The following is a 21,251-nucleotide window of genomic DNA, read 5'->3' on the forward strand; positions in this document are numbered from 1 at the left end:
TATTTCCTAAGAAATTGGGCAATGTCATTCTTTCTGATGGAGGCATAGAATTCCATTTTGTATATATACCACATTTTCTTGATCCATTCATCTAATGAGATCATCTGGGTTGGTTCCATATCTTAGCTATCGTAAATAATGTTACAATAACCATAGTAGCGCTGATAGTTTTAGTATGGTCTTGTTTATGATCATTTGGGTAAATCCCCAAAAGTGGGATTACTGTGTCATAGAGGAGTTTTATGTGGAGTCTTTTGAGAAACCTCCATACTGCTTTCCAAAGTAGTTGAACAAGTTTACACTCCCACCAAGAATGCAGTACGATAAACCTGTGGCCACATACCTTTCAACATCTGTTGTTGTAAAAATATGGGCTCCAAGGATTTGCATGTCATCCTCGTGCAGGGGGCATGCTAATCTTCTCTGTATCGTTCCAATGTTAGTGTATGTGATGCTAACTTGAGCACAGAACATTTTTTATATATAAAGTATAATTTTTATTGATTTTATTAAACTAGACAATTCAACAGAAAGTAAGTTAAAAAGAATTGTGAAATTTTAGAATCATGTATTTCTTTATAAGCACACATTGAAGAATAAAATCAAGATAGACATGCCAAAAACAAAATAATTCCAGAAATTTGTAGTTCAAGAGATGTGTAAGAGGAGGAATTCAATTATTCTATACAAGGAACCTGTCAAAATGAACATTGCAGCAAGTGTTAAGGCTTGTTAAAAGTTTTAAATATGCTTAATTTTGGGATTTTGCTTATATATGCCAAAAATAGGACTCTTTGGCAGGTATAAAACTTTTCTGCAAAGTATTTAAGATTTACGGTAGCAGACATTATGTACTAAGTATGTACATTTCAGATTTTAAGGAAACTTTATTAATGAGAATTTGCAAAGTCTTTGTGTAAAGAAGCAGAGTGAAGAATTAAGACTTTAACTACACAGTTTCTGTTAATACTTTAGGGATTCCTTACTTTATTTGTTAGCAAGGAATAAATGATGATATAAGCCATAATGTACATATGTATGTTACTATTTACACACATATACATACACATGTATACATGCACACATGGAGAAAGACACATAATTACAGTCAACAAAAGTTTCACCAGTTTTTGAATATGCCTTAAACTGAATACTTGGAACAATATATTTTGAAGATGTATTTGTCTCTAAGAGTTCTTTTACCACTCCTCTTATCTCTTAAAACTGGTAGTTTTAGAGAGATTTGACTTACAAAATGCAGTACAAGGGATAGCAAGTCACTTGGAAATCTCAATAAGTATAAGTCATATGGTGTCTCCCTGCTCCTCACAGAATGCTTACTTTTTAGACACTCTCAACAACCAAAGTAGCAGGAGAATACTCTGGTAAAGAGTAAAGTTAAAAGGCTTTAAATGGCATCCTTACTTGAGCTCTTTTTCCAACAGCCAAGCATGAATTCCTAGGCAGATGAGTGAGTCCTCAGGAAACTGGACTCTACATATACATTTAACTAACCCATGTGAAAATTCCTATGTGAGAAATGCTGACTGAGGTCTTGCTGATTTCCTGGCCAAGAAAATAAGAAAAAAAAGAATTATTTTTAATGTTTTCAAGTTTGAGAATAATTTGTAGCCTGTCAATAAATGTGTAGAACACAATTATACCAACTGACAAAAAAATGATGGCATTTCATTTATGTGCTCCTGGACTTGGCCAGTGATTTTAGATGTGTCTACACAAATAGAATCAGCATAAATCAATCCAGCAATTCTTCATTTAAGATATAAGGAAAGGATACTGATTGACCCATTGTAACAATGAGATATACAAGACTCTCTATCAGAGGATGGGTGAAGTGGGGAGGTGGGGACGTGTGAAGGGAAGAGATGGTAGGGGAAAAACAAAGGAGGGGGTAACAATGCTCAATAAGAAATGTATTCATTATCTTACTTATGTAATTGGAACCCCTCTGTACAGTATTTATAATAAAAATATATATTAAAAAGATACAAGGAGAACTTCTGTACTTATATGAAGATGTATTTGTCACTCAATATAAGTAAGGTATAGGTTTTAGGACCACAGGCTTATTACTTTGGATACTCAAAATCTCTACATGAACACAGTATATTATTTATATTAGAATCTGCCCACAAGCTAATGCAGTATAATTGCTATGAGAATTTTTACTACATTCTATATTTGTAATGAAAGCTAAAAGTATATGCACTATCAACTGATAGAAATTTTTTCAGATAAATTTTGTATTTATAAATTTATAAATTTATAAATTTTGCAGTTTGTGGATGGAATTTGGAGAGCAATTTTGAAAATCACAAATTTCATCAAAAAGACCAGACTGCAAATTGTAAAAAAGAGCTAATACAGCATCATTGAATAGTATGGAACTTCAAGGAGAAGTACTTGAATTGAGACAATATCAGAAAGTGTAACAACCCAAGGAATTTTTGGAAATGCAGCTGCTAGATTTCTCATGTAGAGCTTTCATAACAGTTTGTGAAGCACAAATCAGAACCTCACTGAAGTGTAGATGGTTTTCCCTCAACTTTCTGTCATGATCAGTCATTATCAATCAACATATAGCTAATCTTGAATAATCCTCTAATAAAATGTTGGTGGAGTGTTTATATGGAGAAAATCTCAGAAGGCTAACTTTTTCCAATTAGGACAGTCTGTATTCTATGATTCATCCAAGAGAAAACTAGGTAAGCATCCATTTACAACCTTCTGAATAATTCTGATTCAGCACACATCACTTATCTATCCATACTTGTGCCCGAATTAAAAGATTTTAAAATAATTTATCATTAAAAATTTAAATTTAGGGTTCCGGGAAGATAGCAGAGGAGAAGCTGGAAGCTAAACAAGCTCTCACATAGAAAGCAGTTTAAGTGCTCCAGTGAACAGTCCTAAGCCAGAGAATCACACCAAGTGTGCCATCACAGTACTAAGAGTTAGGCCAAAGAGGGAAAATCCAGGCAAGGAGACAAATCTGAGCACTTGCCAGCAGCCATGGTTGCAGCTGTGGCGGGTATGGTGGCAGCCGTAGCCGCCATAGCTGCAACACAGAGAGTCTAAGACAAAGGCAGCAGATGCAGCAGGAGAGAGGATTCTACTAAACACCAGCAAGAACTAACAAGGATCAGACATCATTCTTCAGATCACAGACCAGAGATGACCCAGGAACCAGACTCCTGTGTGAGTAGAAGCCTGACTTCCTCTCTCCTTCTAAGGGAGCAGAGAAGGGAAGGCTACCCCTCCCTGCCCACTACCGGAGATCTCCATCTTTGATACTGGCAAAGGCCTGGCTGATCAGCTAGCTCCAACTCAGTCCTTGGATGAAAACAAAAAGTCATTTAGCAGGTCACAGGAACCTAACCTGACCTGCCAGGTTCAGCTCCACCCAGAGAAAATTCACCCAGCCCAAGAGTGGCTTTCTTCACTAGGTAAACAGAGCCAGAGGCTGCCCCTCCCTACAACAGCCTAGACAATCAATTGAAATTCAGTAACAATAAACCCTGAGAATGGCTCCTGGCTGGGATCTGTGACTGCCTCAGAAGCTAGCCCCTCAGGGAAACGCTACTGTTTGCTGAAAGGCCTCCACTCTGCCCAGAACCTAGCCCCATCACAGCATTTCCAAACTAAAAGAAACAGCCATCACCCTCTTTTGTGATACTCAAAGCAGATCTCCCTCCCATTGAACTAGCCTGGGAGGAGGATGACAAAATCCTGGGTAAAGCAAAGCATTTTTTTGCCTGCTCAAACAAACTGACTTAAGAAACAACCAAGCTACAGCAAAATCAAACACCACAAGCAGACCAGAGACTCCAACAAGAGACTGGTTATGGACACAAGGGAGGTACAGGATCTTCCCATCTCACCCCAAAAAAGCAAAGAACTCTTTTTTGGTACCTTTTATTAAAATTTTTAACATTTTTAATTTAAAAAATTGTTTTCTATTAACTTTTTTTTCTTCCTCTTATAATTTTTATTTTAGGTTTATATGTGTGTGTGTGCTTTTTTCACTTTTGTTTAGCTCTACTGACCTTCTTATCCTTTTTTCCTTTCTTTCTCATTCTTTTCACTTTTTCTTCTCTTTCGTTCTTTTTTTGCGTGATTTAATCGCTGTTCTGCTCATACTCAGATATACCTGTATTCGATTATTAGACCTTATAACCCATTGTATACACACTTAATCCAGAAATTTATTACTGAATTCAAAACCTCTTAGACTTAAATTCCTTAATAGCCGTACTACCTGTATATACCTATATAAAATTTTAAGCATTTTTATTTTTTAATTTTTCATGTCTCCTTTCTATCCCTCCATTTCTCTTATCCTATTCCCATCCTAATCTGAATATTACGTTTTTAATTTGCATAATTTTTAAGTGTTCCATTTTTTAATTTTTGTTTTACTATTTTTCCTTGTCTTTTTTTCTTTCTTTTTTCCCCGGTCTCTACTATCATTCTATCCAACCTATTTCCTGCTTTGAGATTAGGACTAAGTTAGCTCTCCCTCTACCTTTCCAGAACCCTCTATTCCTATTTATACCCACATCTCTCTCTAAACCTAATAACTTCTGGTTTGCCAAATTTTTCTCTGCAGTTTGTAGCTTATTAATACATAGTTGTTTGATGTTGAAAAATATATCTGTTGAACTAGATTATATCTGCAGGCTTTTGACATTGCAATTACATACTTTGTTGATGCTTGCCTTAAGATAATTTTCTAGCACAAAAGTGGTTTTACTCTCATCCCAAATGGACAGAATAAGCAGGAAAAACACAAGAAAAATGGCAAGTCCGGGTATCTCAACTTCCACTCATGATAATCAGTGGACAGAACAGATAATGAATAATCCAGAGGAGAGTTCCCAAAAAGCTCTACAAACACTAATGGTAAACATGGTAAATAAAAAGATTGAAAACCTGCAAAGGACTCTGTGTGAGCATGATAGGGAGACAGAGGAGGCAAACCAAAGATCAAAACAGGAAGCTCATTGGTGTGAGGAAGCTACACAAAGATAGATAAAGGAATTGTATGAGCAGCTTGAGAACACTCAAAGAGAAAAAGGAATTGTGTGAGCAGGCTGAGATCAGGCAAAGAGAACCACAGGAATTGCATGAATGTGAAGAAGCTAATCAAAGAGTAATACAGGAAATGAGAGAGCAGGATGAGAATAGACAAAGATCACTAGAGGCATTCATGGAATCCATAAAGAGAGAGCTGAAAGACATCAGGGAGTCCACAAAGGGAATGCTGAATGGATGCCAACAGAAGGAATGGGAGTCCAAGGAAACCATAACCAATCAAATAAGTGATTTGAGAATAAACACTGATCACCAAATTAAGGAAGTAAAAAATTTCATATAAGATCTAAAACAAAGATCCAACAAAGAATTTGAAGCCACAAACAGTGACCAAGTAGAAGGAAAAGAAAAAAAAAGTAGAAAGTGTGGCTAGTAGGATGGACCATGCAGAAAAATCCTGAGGAAAGAAGACAGCCTAGATATTATAAAGAACATACAACCATCCATGACAAATCCAAGAAATATGATAGATCTATTCAACACTCAACCCTTGGAAGATACCATTAGAAGGCCTAATCTGAGGATAATGGGTGTAGAAGAGCACCTAGAGCCAGAAGTCAATAGTCTAGGAAATTTGTTTAACAGGATCCTAGCAGATAACTTCCCAAACATACAAAAAGATAGGCCTATTCAGATACAAGAAGCTTTTAGAACTCCCAATAGACCAGACCAGAACAGGACATCCCATTGTCACATTATAATATGCACAGGATCAATTCACACCAAGGAAAAGATCCTTAAAGTTGTCATGGAGAAAAGATCAATCACCTATAAAGGGAAACCAATTAGAATCACCTCAGATTTCTCAGCAGAGACAATCAAAGCAAGAAGAGCCTAGAATGATGTAAGCCATGCCCTAAAGACAAACAACTATCAACCAAGAATACTTTATCCAGCTATACTCTCCTTAATATTTGGAGGTCAAATAAAACCCTTCCATAGCAAAGAAAAATTGAAACAATATATCTCCACCAAACCAGCCCTACAAAAGAATCTTAAAGATGTCCTACACAGTGAAAACCAACAAGACCACAATAAAAGCCAAGAAACAGAACCCAAACTGAGAATCCAAGAACCATAGAAAGAACACAGTTGCCTCAGCCACGAAAAAGTTGGATAAAATGGCAGGAACTCCCAAATACATCTCAGTTCTATCTCTCAACATTAACGGACTTAACTCACCAATTAAGCGACAAAGTCTGTCTACTTGGATTAAAAAGCAAGATCCTTCTATCTGCTGCCTTCAGAAGTCACATCTTGCCCGCAAAAACAAACACATTTTCAATTTTAAAGTCTGGAACAAAATCTACCAAGCAAATGGCCCCCATAATCAGGAAGGAATTGCAATCCTAATATCCGATAAAATAGACTTTTAATATTAGTGAAAAGGTTGGTGCATAGTAATTAAGGGATCACTCAGGGGGATATTATCTATTTGGCAAATATCTATTTGCCAAAAAACAGAGCACCCAAATTTATCCAAGAAACACTACTTTCCCTCAAATCCCACATAGATCCAAAGACATTAATTGTTGAGGACTTTTTTTTTTTTTTTTTTTTTTTTTTTAAAATTTTATTTTATTTTATTTGAGAACATACTGTACAGAGGGGTTACAATTACATGGGCAGGATAATGCATACATTTCTTACCAAGCATTGCAGCCTCCTCCTTTGTTTACCCTTCACCTCCCTTCCCAGCCTCCCCCCTCCCTCCCACCCAATCATACCCCCCCTCCCCCCCCACACCGACATTGTAAAGCTGGTTTTTTTTTTTTTTTTTTTTTTTAATTTAATTTTATTTTATTTGAGAACATACTGTACAGAGGGGTTACAATTACATGGGCAGGATAATGCATACATTTCTTACCAAGCATTGCAGCCTCCTCCTTTGTTTACCCTTCACCTCCCTTCCCAGCCTCCCCCCTCCCTCCCACCCAATCATACCCCCCCCCCGACATTGTAAAGCTGGTTTTGACATGACATTTTGTACTTCTCACTGTTGCAACAGGTCCACCTGAATCCTTAAATGACTTGTTTGTCCCCATCTCCTCCACATGTTATACTGACATCAAATATAGTGAAAGCGGGGGTTACACTGTGGGGGAGGGACATACAAAGCAACAAAGAAATAATCTTATAAATGCGTTAGAAACACATGCATGAAAGAAACAAAAACATTAAAATACATATTTGAGGTTTCGTTTTCCTAACATCACATTATCTGACTTTTTCCGCTTGACTCATACCTATACTAGATATTGCAAATAAGGGAAACCATGGGACCTATGTTTCTTTGGGCCTGGCTTACTTCACTTAATATAATTTTTTCCAAGCCTTTCCATTTCCTAACAAATGGGGAAATGTCATTCTTTCTGATGGAGGCATAGAATTCCATTGTGTATATATACCACATCTTCTTGATCCATTCATCTACTGAGGGGCATCTGGGTTGGTTCCATGTCTTAGCTATGGTAAATAATGCTGCAATAAACATAGTTGTGCTGGTAGCTTTAGTGTGGCCTTGTTTGTGATCATTTGGGTAAATGCCCAAAAGTGGGATTGCTGGGTCATTGGGGAGCTCTATGTGGAGTCTTTTGAGGAACCTCCATACTGCTTTCCAAAGTGGTTGAACAAGTTTACATTCCCACCAACAATGAAGTAAGGTTCCTTTCTGTCCACATCCCCTCCAGCATCTGTTGTTGTTAGAGTTCTTGATTTTTGCTGTTCTAACTGGAGTGAGGTGATATCTCAATGTTGTTTTGATTTGCATTTCTTTTATGGCTAGGGATGTTGAACATTTCTTCATGTGTCTATTGGCCATCCTTCTTTCTTCTTCAGAGAAGCTTCTCTTTAAGTCTTTCGCCCACTTACTTATTGGGCAGTTGTTTCTTTGAGGATTTGTTGTTGGGTGGTTTAATTTTTTGAGTTCCAAGTATATTTTAGATATGAGACCCTTGTCTGTTGTATGGCTAGTAAAGATCTTCTCCCAGTCCGTGGGCTTTCTATTGATCTTGCTAGCTATGTCATTTGCCCTGCAGAAGCTCTGCAACCTTATACAATCCCATTTGTCCAGCCTTTCTTTGATTTGTTGTGTTTCCGGGTCTCTATTCAGAAAATTTCGGCCTGAGCCAAGGAGACCCACGGTTTCTCCTATTCCATCCTGTAATGTTTTCAGAGTGTCTGCTTTGAGTTCAAGGTCTTTGATCCATTTGGAGTTGATTCTGGTGCAGGGTGATATATAAGGATCTAGCTTTAGTTTTCTACATGTAGTTAACCAGTTTTGCCAGCACCATTTACTGAAGAGGCTGTCTGTCTTCCATTCTATTGTTTTAGCTCCCTTATCGAAGATTAGATGGCTGTAGGTCTGTAGGTTCATTTCTGGGTTTTCAATTCTATTCCATTGGTCCTGAGGTCTGTTCTTATGCCAATACCAAGCTGTTTTGATTACTATGGCTTTATAGTAGAGTTTGAAATTTGGTATTGATATTCCTCCAGCAGTGTTCTTTCCGTTGAGGAGCGTTTTTGCTATTCGGGGTCTTTTATTGTTCCATATGAATTTTTGGATTGCCTCTTCTATTTCCTTGAAGAATGAGGGTGGAATTTGGATAGGTATTGCGTTGAATTTGTAGATAGCCTTGGGAAGTATTGCCATTTTCACGATGTTAATCTTTCCAATCCAGGAGCATGGGAGGTTTTGCCATTTTTTAAGTTCTGTGTTGATTTCCTTTTTCAAGATTTTAAAGTTTTCATCATAGAGGTCCTTCACTTCTTTAGTTAAGTTAATTCCTAGGTATTTTATTTTTTGTGGGGCTATTACAAATGGAGTTGCTTTCCTAATTTCAGCCACACTTTTCTCATTGTTGGCATACAGAAAAGCCATTGATTTTTGGGGGTTAATTTTATAACCTGCTACTTTGCCAAAGTTTTGAATCAGCTTGAGTAATTTGGGAATGGAGTCTATGGGATTCGTTAAATACAAGATCATGTCATCTGCAAAGAGGGAGAGTTTTATTTCTTCTTTCCCTATTTGGATCCCCTTTATGTCTGCATCTTGTCTTATTGCTGTAGCTAGGCATTCTAATACTAGATTGAAGAGAAGTGGAGAGAGTGGGCATCCTTGTCTTGTTCCTGAGTTAAGGGGAAATGGCTTTAGTTTTTCACCATTGAGTATAATGCTGGCTGTAGGTTTGTCATATACAGCCTTTATTGTATTGAGGAATGTTCCATGGATTCCTAATTTTTCCAAAACCTTCATCATAAAGGGGTGTTGGATCTTGTCGAATGCTTTTTCTGCGTCTATTGAGATAACCATGTGGTTCTTATTCTTGCTCCTGTTGATGTGATGAATAATATTAATTGATTTGCGTATATTGAACCAGCTTTGCATCCCTGAAATGAATCCTGTTTGATCGTGGTGTATGATTTTTTGGATGAATTGTTGAAGTCGGTTGGCCAAAATTTTGTTGAGAAGTTTTGCATCAATGTTCATCAAAGAAATGGGTCTATAGTTCTCTTTCTTTGATGAGTCCCTGCCTGGTTTTGGGATGAGGGTTATGATGGCTTCATAGAATGTGTTCGGTAGTGAGCTTTCTCTTTCAATTTCATTGAAGAGTTGGAGGAGAATTGGTGTGAGCTCTGCTTTGAAGGCCTTGTAAAATTCCGCTGTAAAACCATCTGGTCCTGGACTTTTCTTAGCTGGGAGGTCTCTTATTGCTGTTTCTATTTCAATGCTTGATATGGGCCTGTTAAGATAGTTTACCTCATCTTGGTTTAGTTTTGGCATGTCAATATTTGCTAGGAAGAGGTCCATTTCTGTCAAGTTCTCAAACTTATTAGCATAAAGTTTTGAGAAGTATTCCCTTATAATGTTCTGAATCTTGGTTGTTTCCGTGGTGATGTTTCCATTCTCATCTAATTGTTGAGGACTTTAAAACACAACTTTCCCCACTAGATAGAAGAACTTCGCAGAAACTCAACAGAGAAACCTCAGATATAAACAACTGTATAGACCAAATAGATTTAACAGACATCTACTGAATATCTCACACAGCAGCTTTAGACAATACGTTTTTCTCAGTAGCACATGGAACATTTTCCAAAATAGACCACATTTTAGGCCACAAAGCAAACTTGTCCAAATTCAGAAACATTGAAGTTTTACCTTGCATTCTCTCAGACCACAAGGGGATAAAATTAGAACTCAACACTGTTAGGTTTTTAAAAAGAGGTTGCTGAGTAAGAACTGCAGCAGCACGTGGTATTCAGGTAAGGGGTAGACCTGCTGGGACCAGGGAAGGTTGGCACTCCACGTGGCTGGGAAAGGCCTGGGAAGGAGAGAGAGCTGGGAAAGAGAGGAAAGAGCTAGAAAAGAACAGAGAGAGGGGTAAGAACAGTAGCACTCACGTGGTATTCAGGTAAGGGGTAGGTTTATTCAGTGGACCTGCTGGGACCAGGCAAGGTTGGCACTCCACATGGCTGGGAAAGAGAGAGGAAAGAGCTAGAGCAGAGAGAGAGCTAGAAAAGAAGAGCAAGAGCAAGAGCTAGAAATGAACAGAGAGAGAGCTAGAAATGAACAGAGAGAGCAAGAAAAGAGCAGCAAGAGCAAGAGCTAGAAACGAACAGAGAGAGAGAAAGAGAGAGTCTGGGCCTGGGCTAGCCCTTATCTAGGGTATGGGCGGGGAAAGGTGTGGCCACATCAAATTCAGATGTGACTTCAGCGGATGCAGATGTGACCACTTCCAGGTGTCTCAGTTGCCTAGGTAACGCACGTACTGGGTGGAGACTTTGCTGCGAGGAGGGTGGAGTCTGCTTGCCATCCAGGGGCGGACCTTACATTCCAGCCTTTTAATAATCATGAAATAGGGCAAGGATTCTCTCTGGCTACTTCCTGCTGAAAAGGGGCATCGACAATAGGGGTAAAAGGCTGGAATTTGGTCTCCTCCCAGAGAAGACAGTGAGCAGCAGCTGTCCCTTGGTGGCGTGAGTCCTTAGATGAAATCTGGAGAAGTCTCATGAGCATTGAGGGGCTGGAAAAAAACATACTAGACAGCAAATAAATGGCAAAAGGAAGGACTTGGGGCTGAAAATGTTGGTAGAAATGTCCCTAGCTACTTCTGACATCGGGAGACTAGGTGGAGAAGTCAGGTGACAAAGGCAAGAATATAAATTCCTGTCCAGTTAATAGGTAGACTGGTATGGACACTAGATGGGCACGCTTCTTACTTCTACTGACCTCCCAGCTCAGGTTAATTTTGAAAGGGCAGACACAAAGTAGCTGATGTGACATCTCCTCTTACTCCTCTCCATGTTCCCTTGTTCCCCAGACTGGCTGAGTCTAGGTGCTCGTTGCAGGGATGGCTTGTCCCAGTTGGTATTCAAGATTTGAACTCAAGGCCTGGGCACTGTCCCTGAGCACTTCTGCTCAAGGCTAGCACTGAACCACTTTGAGTTATAGTACCACTAGTATTCAAGGAGGTTTGAACTCAAGGCCTGGGCACTGTCCCTGAGCACTTCTGCTCAAGGCTAGCACTGAACCACTTTGAGTTATAGTACCACTTGCAGTGTTTAGCTGGGAGATGGAGTCTTAGGGATTTTTCAGCCCGGGCGGGCTTTGAACTGCAATCTTTGCCACAAAAGCCCTTTATTATTTCCAATTAAAGCAACAAGGAGATCAAGTAGAGTAAGTAGAGCTTACCTGGTTCTTATCAAGAATTGCCAACAAGTATTCTGAAATGACAAAACTCATTAGATGTGATGAGAATTTTAGCACAGATATGCCCAGTATTTTAGAACCACGTAGTCAGTAGTAGAATACTCAACACAAAACAAAAAAGGCAAAACTTAAAACCTAAAATTTCGACAACGTTTAGACATCTTTGCTAACAAAGCATATCAGATGGTTGGGCCTCCGTTACCAGGGCCTGTGAAAAGAGCAACTTGTTAGCAAGGCACCTTAGAATAGATGGAGTAGTAAACTTAGTGGAAGGTTAAGGGTCAGATGGGGCCAAACCCTTAATCCACCATGTGGCCAAGATGGCGAATTCAAGATGGCGAATTTCTGAAAGAATGCAAAGAAAGCCTGAGCAAATAGACCAAGCCTACATTGGCTAGCCTTTGAGAGGGAACCTAGAGGGTGGTCCCTGGGACCCAGCCTGTGTCGCACTCTTCAAGGCACAAGCCAAAAAGTTGTAGAAAAAAAGGGTAGAAACTTGCCCATGAATAGCAGTGAGCAAAGACAGCCTGAAAGTAAACAGACTTCTGATCATTTACCATTGCAGTAGCAAAAACTGTACTTCTGAGAATGGCATAAAAATGAGGCTCTCTGGCTTTCCAGGGAGCGCAGGAGACATTTCAAAGGGGTTTCATGGCTCAGGCGTGATTCGTAGCACCCCATTAAATGAGTAGAGTCAGTCTGGTGAGTGAAGGAGAGCTGACCAGGCAGAAGCGGCGTCCCGACTTCCCCCAGAGCCCTTTAGAGAGAAATGGCCAAACCCCCATAACCAAGCGTCCTCGGCTTCAGAGGTGACCGGCCTTTCAGCTAAAGGCCGTAGGAGCTCTCTGGCGTGGCACCGCGTCTGGACAGAGACTGAGTAACAGAGAGCCGTAGAGTAGTTTCACTCACCAGAGTAGAGAAGTGGTGTGGACGTGGATGTGAAGGCAGCAATGGTATCGATGCGTTGATTCCGCCGCAGACAGACTGGTTTGCAAAAGGCCGTCATAACTGCGGGTATTCCTCAGAGCAAAAAGGGAAGAACAAAAAAAAAGAAAAAAGAGGAAAAAAACAGAGAAATCCCAGTTTTCCTGACTATAAGCCTTTATCCGAGTCACAGCACCATTTATGTTAGGTTTTTAAAAAGAGGTTAACGAGTAAGAACTGCACCAGTTATGTTAGGTTTTTAAAAAGAGGTAACCGAGTAAGAACTGCACCAGCACGCACGTGGTATTCAGGTAAGGGGTAGGTTTATTCAGTAGACCTGCTAGGACCAGGCAAGGTTGGCACTCCACGTGGCTGGGAAAGAGAGAGGAAAGAGCTAGAGCAGAGAGAGAGCAGAGAGAGCTAGAAAAGAAGAGCAAGAGCAAGAGAGCTAGAAAAGAAGAGCAAGAGCAAGAGCTAGAAACGAACAGAGAGAAAGAGAGAGTCTGGGCCTGGGCTAGCCCTTATCTAGGGTATGGGAGGGGAAAGGTGTGGCCACATCAAATCCAGATGTGACCTCAGTGGATGCAGATGTGACCTCTTCCAGGTGTCCCAGTTGCCTAGGTAACGCAGGTAATGGGTGGAGACTTTGTGCGAGGAGGGTGGAGTCTGCTAGCCATCCAGAAGCGGACCTTACAAACACCAAAAGCCACCAAAGAAAGTCATGTAACACACGGATCCTGAAAAACACACTGCCCAATCACGAGTGGGTTATGGAAGAGATTAGAAAGAAAATTCAAATGTTCATGATATTCAACAAAAATGAACACACCAAGTACTAGCTCCTCTGGGACACAACAAACGCAGTATTCAGAGGCAAGTTTATAGCTCTACACAAACAAATTGGAGAGATCTGAACCAATTTAATGAGACATCTGAGCCTCCTTGAAAAAGAGCAGTAAGATAAACACAATCCAGTAGATGGAAATAAATAATTAAAATTAAATCAGAATTAAATGAAGTGGAATGTAAAAAAAATAGAAAAAAACCAGAGTTGATTCTTCGAAAAAAATAACAAAATTGACATACCCTTAGCAAATCTTATCAGAAAAAGAAGAGAACACACCCAAATAAACTCAGAGATGAGAATGGAAGCATCATCACAGAAACAACTAAGATTCAGAACATTATAAGGTAATACTTCTCAAAACTTTATGCTAATGAGTTTGAGAACATGGCAGAAATGGACCTTATCCTAGCAAATACTGACATGCCCAAACTAAGCCAAGATGAGTCAAACTATATTAAAAGGCCTGTATCAAGCATTGAAATAGAAACAACAATAAGAGACCTCCCATCTAAGAAAATCCCAGGACCAAATGGTTTTACAGCGGAATTCTATAAGGCCTTCAAAGCAGACATCACACCAATACTCCTCGAAATTTTCAATGAAACTGAAAGAAAAAGTTCACTACTGAACTCATTCTATGAGGCCATCATAACACACATCGCAAAACCAGGAAGGGACTCATCAAAGAAAGAGAATTATAGACCCATTTCTCTGATGAACACTGATGCAAAGTTTCTCAACAAAATTTTGGCCAATCAACTTCAACAATTCATAAAAAAAATCACATACCACGATAAAACAGGATTCATTTCAGGGATGCAAAGCTAGTTTAATATACTCAAATCAATTAATATAATTCATCACATCAACAGCATCAAGGATAAGAACCACATGGTTATCTCAATAGATGCAGAAAAAGTTTTTGACAAGACCCAACACACTTTTATGATGAAGGTTTTGGAAAAATTAGGAATCCATGGAACATTACTCAATACAATAAAGGCTGTATATGACAAACCTATAGCCAGCATTATACTTAATGGTGAAAAACTAAAGCTATTTCCTCTTTACTCAGGAATGAGACAAGGATGCCCACTCTCTCCACTTCTCTTCATTCGAGTATTGGAATGCCTAACTAGAGCAATAAGACAAATGCAAATACAAGAGGGATCCAAATATGCAAAGAAGAATTAAAACTCTCCCTATTTGCAGATGCCATGATCTTGTATTTAAAAAATCGTAGAGTCCACTCCAAAATTACTCAAAACTTTGGCAAAGTAGCAGAGTATAAAATTAACACTCAAAACTCAATGCCTTTTCTGTATGCCAACAAAAAGGAAAGTGTGGCTGAAATTAGGAAAACAAATCCATTTGTAATAGCCCACAAAAAAATACCTAGGTATTAACTTAACCAAAGCAGTGAAGGACCTCTATGATGAAAACTTTAAATACCTGAAAAAGGAAATCAAAACTGAACTTAGAAAGTGGCAAAAACTCCCATGCTCCTGGATTGGAAAGATCAACATCGTGAAAATTGCAATATTTCCCAAGGCTATCTAAAAATTCAATGTGATACCTATCAATATTCCAACCTCATTCTTCAAGGAAATAGAAGAGGCAATCCAAAAATTCATATGGAACAATAAAAGACCCTGAATAGCAAAAATGTTCCTTAACAGAAAGAACTGTGCTGGAAGAATATCAATACCAAATTCAAATTCAACTACAAAGCCACAATAATCAAAACAGCTTGGTACTGGCACAAGAACAGACCTCAGGACCAATGGAATAGAATTGAAAACCCAGAAATGAACCTATAGACCTATAGCCATCTAATCTTCGATAAGGGAGCTAAAAAAATAGAATGGAAGAAAGACAGCCTCTTCAGTAAATGGTGCTGGCAAAATTGGTTCACTACTTGTAGAAAACTAAAGCTAGATCCTTATATATAACCCTCTACCAGAATCAACTCCAAATGGATCAAAGAACTTGGAATAAAAGCAGACACTCTGAAAACATTACAGGATGGAATAGGAGAAACCCTAGGCCTTGTTGGCATAGGACAAAATTTTCTTAATAGAGTCCCAGAAACACAAAAAATCATAGAAAGGTTGGACAAATGGGATTGCATAAAATTGTAGTGCTTCTGCATGGCAAAGGACATAGATAGCAAGGTTAATAGAAAGCCCATGGATTGGGAGAAGATCTTCACTAGCCATAAAATGGACAAGGGTCTCATTTCTAAAATATACCTGTAACTCAAAAATTAAAATCCCCCAACAAATCTTCAAAGAAACAACTGCCCAATAAATAAGTGGGCTAAAGACTTAAAGAGAAACTTCTCTGAAGAGGAAAGAAGGATGGCCAATAGACACATGAAGAAATGCTCAACCTCCCTAGTCATAAAAGAAATGTAAATCAAAACAACATTGAGATACCACCTCACCCCAGTTAGAATGGCTATAATCAAGAACTGTAATAACAACAGATGCTGGAGGGGATGTGGACAGAAGGGAACACTACTGTATTGTTTATGGGAGTGTAAACTTGTTCAACCAGTTTAGAAATCAGTATTGAGGTTCTTCAAAAGACTCCACATAGAGCTCCCATGTGACCCAGCATTCCCACTTTGGGTATTTTCCCAAATGATCACAAACAAGACCACACTAGAGTTTCCATCACAACTATGCTTATTGCATCATTAGTTACCATAGCTAATATATGGAACCAACACAGATGGCCCTTAGTAGATGAGTAGATCAAGAAAATGTGGTATATATACACACTGGAATTCTATGCCTCCATCAGAAAGAATGACATTGCCCCATTTGTTAGGAAATGGAAAGACTTGGAAAAAAATTTATTAAGTGACATAAGCCAGGCCCAAAGAAACATAGGTCCCATGGTTTCCCTTATTTGCAATAACTAGTATATGTCTGAGACAAACAGAAACTGTCAGACAAGTTGATGTGAGGGAAATGAACCCTAAGATATATATTCTAATGTTATTTCCTTCATGTGATTGTTTCTAACACATTTAAAAGATTATTTCTTTTTTGCTTTGTATGTCCCTCCCCCACTGTACAAACCCTGCTTTCACTGTACTTGATGTTGTTATAATTTGTGGAGGGGAAAGGAAAAAACAAATCGTTTAAATAATAGGGATACAGCTGGACCCATTACAACAATGAGATGTACATGTCATTATGTCGAAAACAAACTTTAAAATTTTGGTGTGTGGGGGGAGGATTGGGTGGGGAGCATGGAGAGGACAGGAAGTTATGGGAAGGGGAAACAAAGGAGGAGGGTACAATGCTTGATAAGAAATGTACTCATTATCTTACCCATGTAATTGAAACCCCTTTGTACAGTATTTTCACAAAAACAAAAAAATAAATTTAAATATGGAATGAAATTAGTTCCAATAATGCATTGCATTAAGGTATTTAGAAATAACTTAAATGTGCATAAGATTTTTTTTTTAATTTTAATATTTATTTTTTGTGAGCATACTGTACAGAGGGATTACAATTACATGGACAAGATAATGAGTACATTTCTTATCAAGCATTGCAGCCTCCTCCTTTGTTTACCCTTCACATCTCTTCCCAGCCTCCACCCCCCCCCCACCCAATCTCCCCCTCCAAAGATTTTTTTATTGGAAATGAAAGGATATTGGAATTAGGTTCTCTACATTTTTTTATTTTTTGTGAACATACTGTACAGAGGGGTTACAATTACATCGGCAAGATAATGAGTACATTATCGTAAAGTTCGTTTTCAACATGACAACTTGTACTTCTCATTGTTGCAGTGGGTCCACCTGTATCCTTAAACGACTTGTTTTTCCCCATCTCCTCCACAAATTATACCGACATCAAATATAGTGAAAGCAGGGTTTATACTGTGGGGGAGGAAGATACAAAGCAACAAAGAAATAATCTTATAAATGCGTTAGAAACATATGCATGAAACAAAAAAACATTTAAATGCATATCTAAGGGTTCATTTTCATAATATCACATTATCTGACCTTTTCTGCTTGACTCATACATATACTAGATATTGCAAATAAGAAAAACCATGGGACCTATATTTCTTTGGGGTTGGCGCTACATTTTAAGCAATTTGCTTAAAAGAATAGGCAAAATAAAATTTACATTTGCAGCAGATTTGACACATTAACTTTTGTATATTGAAAGGGAAACAAGCCTCAACAATATGTCAATTTTCTCTTCTTATTTATCTCTAAAGGTTTATGCTTCTGGTCTCTTAATATTATAACTTCAAAAGAGTATGTTTAGCTAGTTGTAAAGGGGTTTTGCTTCATCGTGTCAGTTTTGAATAAAGTGTATGTGCATTTCAATATACAGTGCATCTGGATCATTTTCAAACTTCACATTTTTCTTCCTTCCTTTACCCCAACCCCACCTATCCCTTCATGTTTCCTACTTATATTCTGACATGTGTACATTGAATGTTATGACTGTATTAGTCCACCATTTCCCTCTCCATTCTTCTACACTACTCCCTTTAGCCCAGATCCCCTTTTTAAGACTTGTTTCAACTTCATGGTATTTTGTTAAATATCTCTACTTTGGCATTTGGCTATGGGCTTGCCACATCCTCTCTTCCATGTTTGACCTACATAAATGAATATATTTCTCCACATTTCTAATCTCTGAATGGCTAAGATAGATCTCCTTTACTATTCACCTTCTGTCTTAAATTTAGAATTGGACTTTCAGGGCCATCCGATAGAACATTTTTATTCTCTACACACTGAAGATGGAAGGGAAATAATTTCCATGCTGTCAGCATTATGTTTTTTTTTTTAATTTTATTTTATTTTATTTGAGAACATACTGTACAGAGGGGTTACAATTACATGGGCAGGATAATGCATACATTTCTTACCAAGCATTGCAGCCTCCTCCTTTGTTTACCCTTCACCTCCCTTCCCACCCTCCCCTCTCCCCCCCACCCAATCAAACCCCCCCTCCCCCCCACACTCCGACATTGTAAAAGCTGGTTTTGACATGACATTTTGTACTTCTCATTGTTGCAACAGGTCCACCTGAATCCTTAAAAGACTTGTTTGTCCCCATCTCCTCCACATGTTATACTGACATCAAATATAGTGAAAGCGGGGGTTACACTGTGGGGGAGGGCTGTCAGCATTATGTTATCCATCATGAATTCCCATCGCTATTCACTTCAGCAGTCTAAATATAAAGTCATATTTTCTGCATTATATTCACACAGTATAAGTGAATATCAAGGGTAATTTACCTAGTATTGGAAGTTTAGGGACGATCTTCAATTTCTGATGATAGAAGCAGGAATCAGTTTTAATTTTCAGATTCCTCTATGTAGTGAGCCCTGCATTCTTCTAAATTTTCGATAAATTTTGAGTTACTTTTTGTTAATAATTTAAAAAGTTTTATTTCAGTATTTGAAATGCTGCTCCAATTATTTTAAAAGTTTCACAATAAGTTAGACTGAACATTTTCCTCCCATGTTCCCCACTAGTTCAGGTTAAATCTCCTTTCGCTGTATTTTTTGAGAGACCAAGGGATAAAGGTAAACAGAGAGATGATCATTACTCAGATATTTCCTTCCTCTTCAGTTTCTGTGGTTTTGTTGAGAGGAAGACTGGAGCAGGGAACAAGAGTGATGCTTGACTTCACCATACAAGGGAGCATTCCTGCCATGTCAATTATTGTTTCTCAGAATCACTGAAATTGCTTAACCTTGCCTTCTGACAGTAACCTAACTGTGGCTTCCTTGGTGCAGAGGAAGCACACTAACAGGTTATTACCCATAAATTGGTATTTTATATCTCAGCTTACTACTACCAAAAATAAAAAGCTTTGGCTACATAAATGCAAAGGTACTGATTGTCCAACAAAACCTTAGTGAGGAGTAGACAATTCTACTCATCTACCCCCCCTCTCGTATCCTCCCTTCTATTCCCGTCCCCTCATTTAACCTCCCTTACTTTCTTCTTTCTTTGTGACTCTCTCCTGCATATTCATCTCTATCTTCTCTCTTTTTCTCTTCCAGTAGCAAGTGCTTTGGTTTATCAGAAAACACATAAATAATTGAACAAATATTTTCTTCTCCTCTTTTTGTGATTTTTTATTCTTAAGAAGTGAGTTCTAGCACAGCACCAGTGGCTTACACCTAGATAGTCGGTAGGTTCAAATTTGACAATTGCAATTCGAAGCTATTCCAAGTAGATAATCCTAAGAGATTCTTTTCTCCACTTGTGGTAAATGGAAGAAGTGAAGGTGTGGCTCAGGTGGTATAGAGCAAACATTGAGAATTAAAGCCCAGATAGAGCTCAAGGCCAGGAGTTCAAATCCCAGTACCAGCACAATATTAAAAAAAATGAATCCTTTTTCTTTGAAAAGGGATATTTCTCCAAAAATTCATACCCAGGACAATTTTCAAGGTCCAAGACTCTTTTTAAGGCTCTTTCACATCTTAAACTGATTCCTCTGCTTGATTCATATTATGAAAAATAGGAGTCACACTTCATAATAAAAAGTATGCACATTACTGAACAGTTCTTACCATTTTTAATGTAAAGGAAGCATGAGAGAAGAATTCATCTCACTTGGGTGAGTTAGGCTTTACTGACAGACTATTGCTAGTAAATGAGGGTCTGTTTACATGGAAAGAAGTCTATATAGATGTTTTTCTAGGAGAGAGAACAAGCTACCTGTTTCCAAGTTTGAATCAGATTAAGTTTATTCCTATGATATGGTAAAGAGAAGCTCATCTCATACAACACTATGCAGACAGTAATTTCAAAAATATTAAAAACCAAGGTCTATGTTTTGAACAGCTAAATTTTCACAAGCAAAAAACAGTTTTTGAGCCAAGAAAATATAAGTTAGAGCAATAGGAACTATATTAAATATAGTTAATGGCTGAGTGATATGTGTAAAAGAGTTCTGTAATCACAACTAAACTATACATTTTTTCATAATGTCCCTAACAAGAATCTCTTAGATAGGCCTTGCTAAATCTGTCATAGAGCGCTGTGTTTATGCAATTGTCAGGTTTGTTTAGGGTCCAATATCTTCCACAGTCGCTTGGGTTGCAAACTGCTCTGTTGGGAAACACATGCTGTCTTGCTAGATACCTACGATTTTTGTGCCACTGTGAAAAGTTATTGTTTTTCTTCTTGTAATTATATCTGTCAGTGTGAAGTCCTTTCATGATAAGAATAATAGTTTCTGTACCCTTTGTTACACTAACAAATCTCAGATATAAGTATAGTCGGGTGCCCGTGGCTTATGCCTATAATCCTAGCTACTCAAGAGGATGAGATCTGAGGATCACAGTTCAATGCCAGCTCAGGCAGGAAATTCCATGAGATTCTTATCTCCAATAATGTACCAGAAAACTGGAAGTAGCACTATGTTTCAAGCGGTAGAGCTCTTGCCTTGAGCTGAAGAGCACTTGGACAGCACCTAAGCCCAGAGTTCAAGCCACATGACTGACCAAAAAAAATCTATCTATCTATCTATCTATCTATCTATCTATCTATCTATCTATCTATCTATCTATCTATCTATCTATCTATCTATCTATCTATCTATGATGAGTTGAATTACATTTAAATATAAATCAATATTTGTG

At 38.3% G+C, this 21,251-nt stretch overlaps 1 non-coding gene across 1 annotated transcript; it reads right to left on the reverse strand.

Annotated features, from left to right (window-relative positions):
- Window positions 1-363: 363 nt before the first annotated feature.
- Window positions 364-467, reverse strand: LOC122101175. The gene has a single exon (XR_006146326.1). It is a non-coding gene; the product is annotated as a U6 spliceosomal RNA (small nuclear RNA).
- Window positions 468-21,251: the final 20,784 nt, after the last annotated feature.

The sequence above is a fragment of the Dipodomys spectabilis genome, unplaced genomic scaffold (assembly GCF_019054845.1).
Source record: "Dipodomys spectabilis isolate Male_0828 unplaced genomic scaffold, ASM1905484v1 ptg000636l, whole genome shotgun sequence".
NCBI lineage: Eukaryota > Metazoa > Chordata > Mammalia > Rodentia > Heteromyidae > Dipodomys > Dipodomys spectabilis.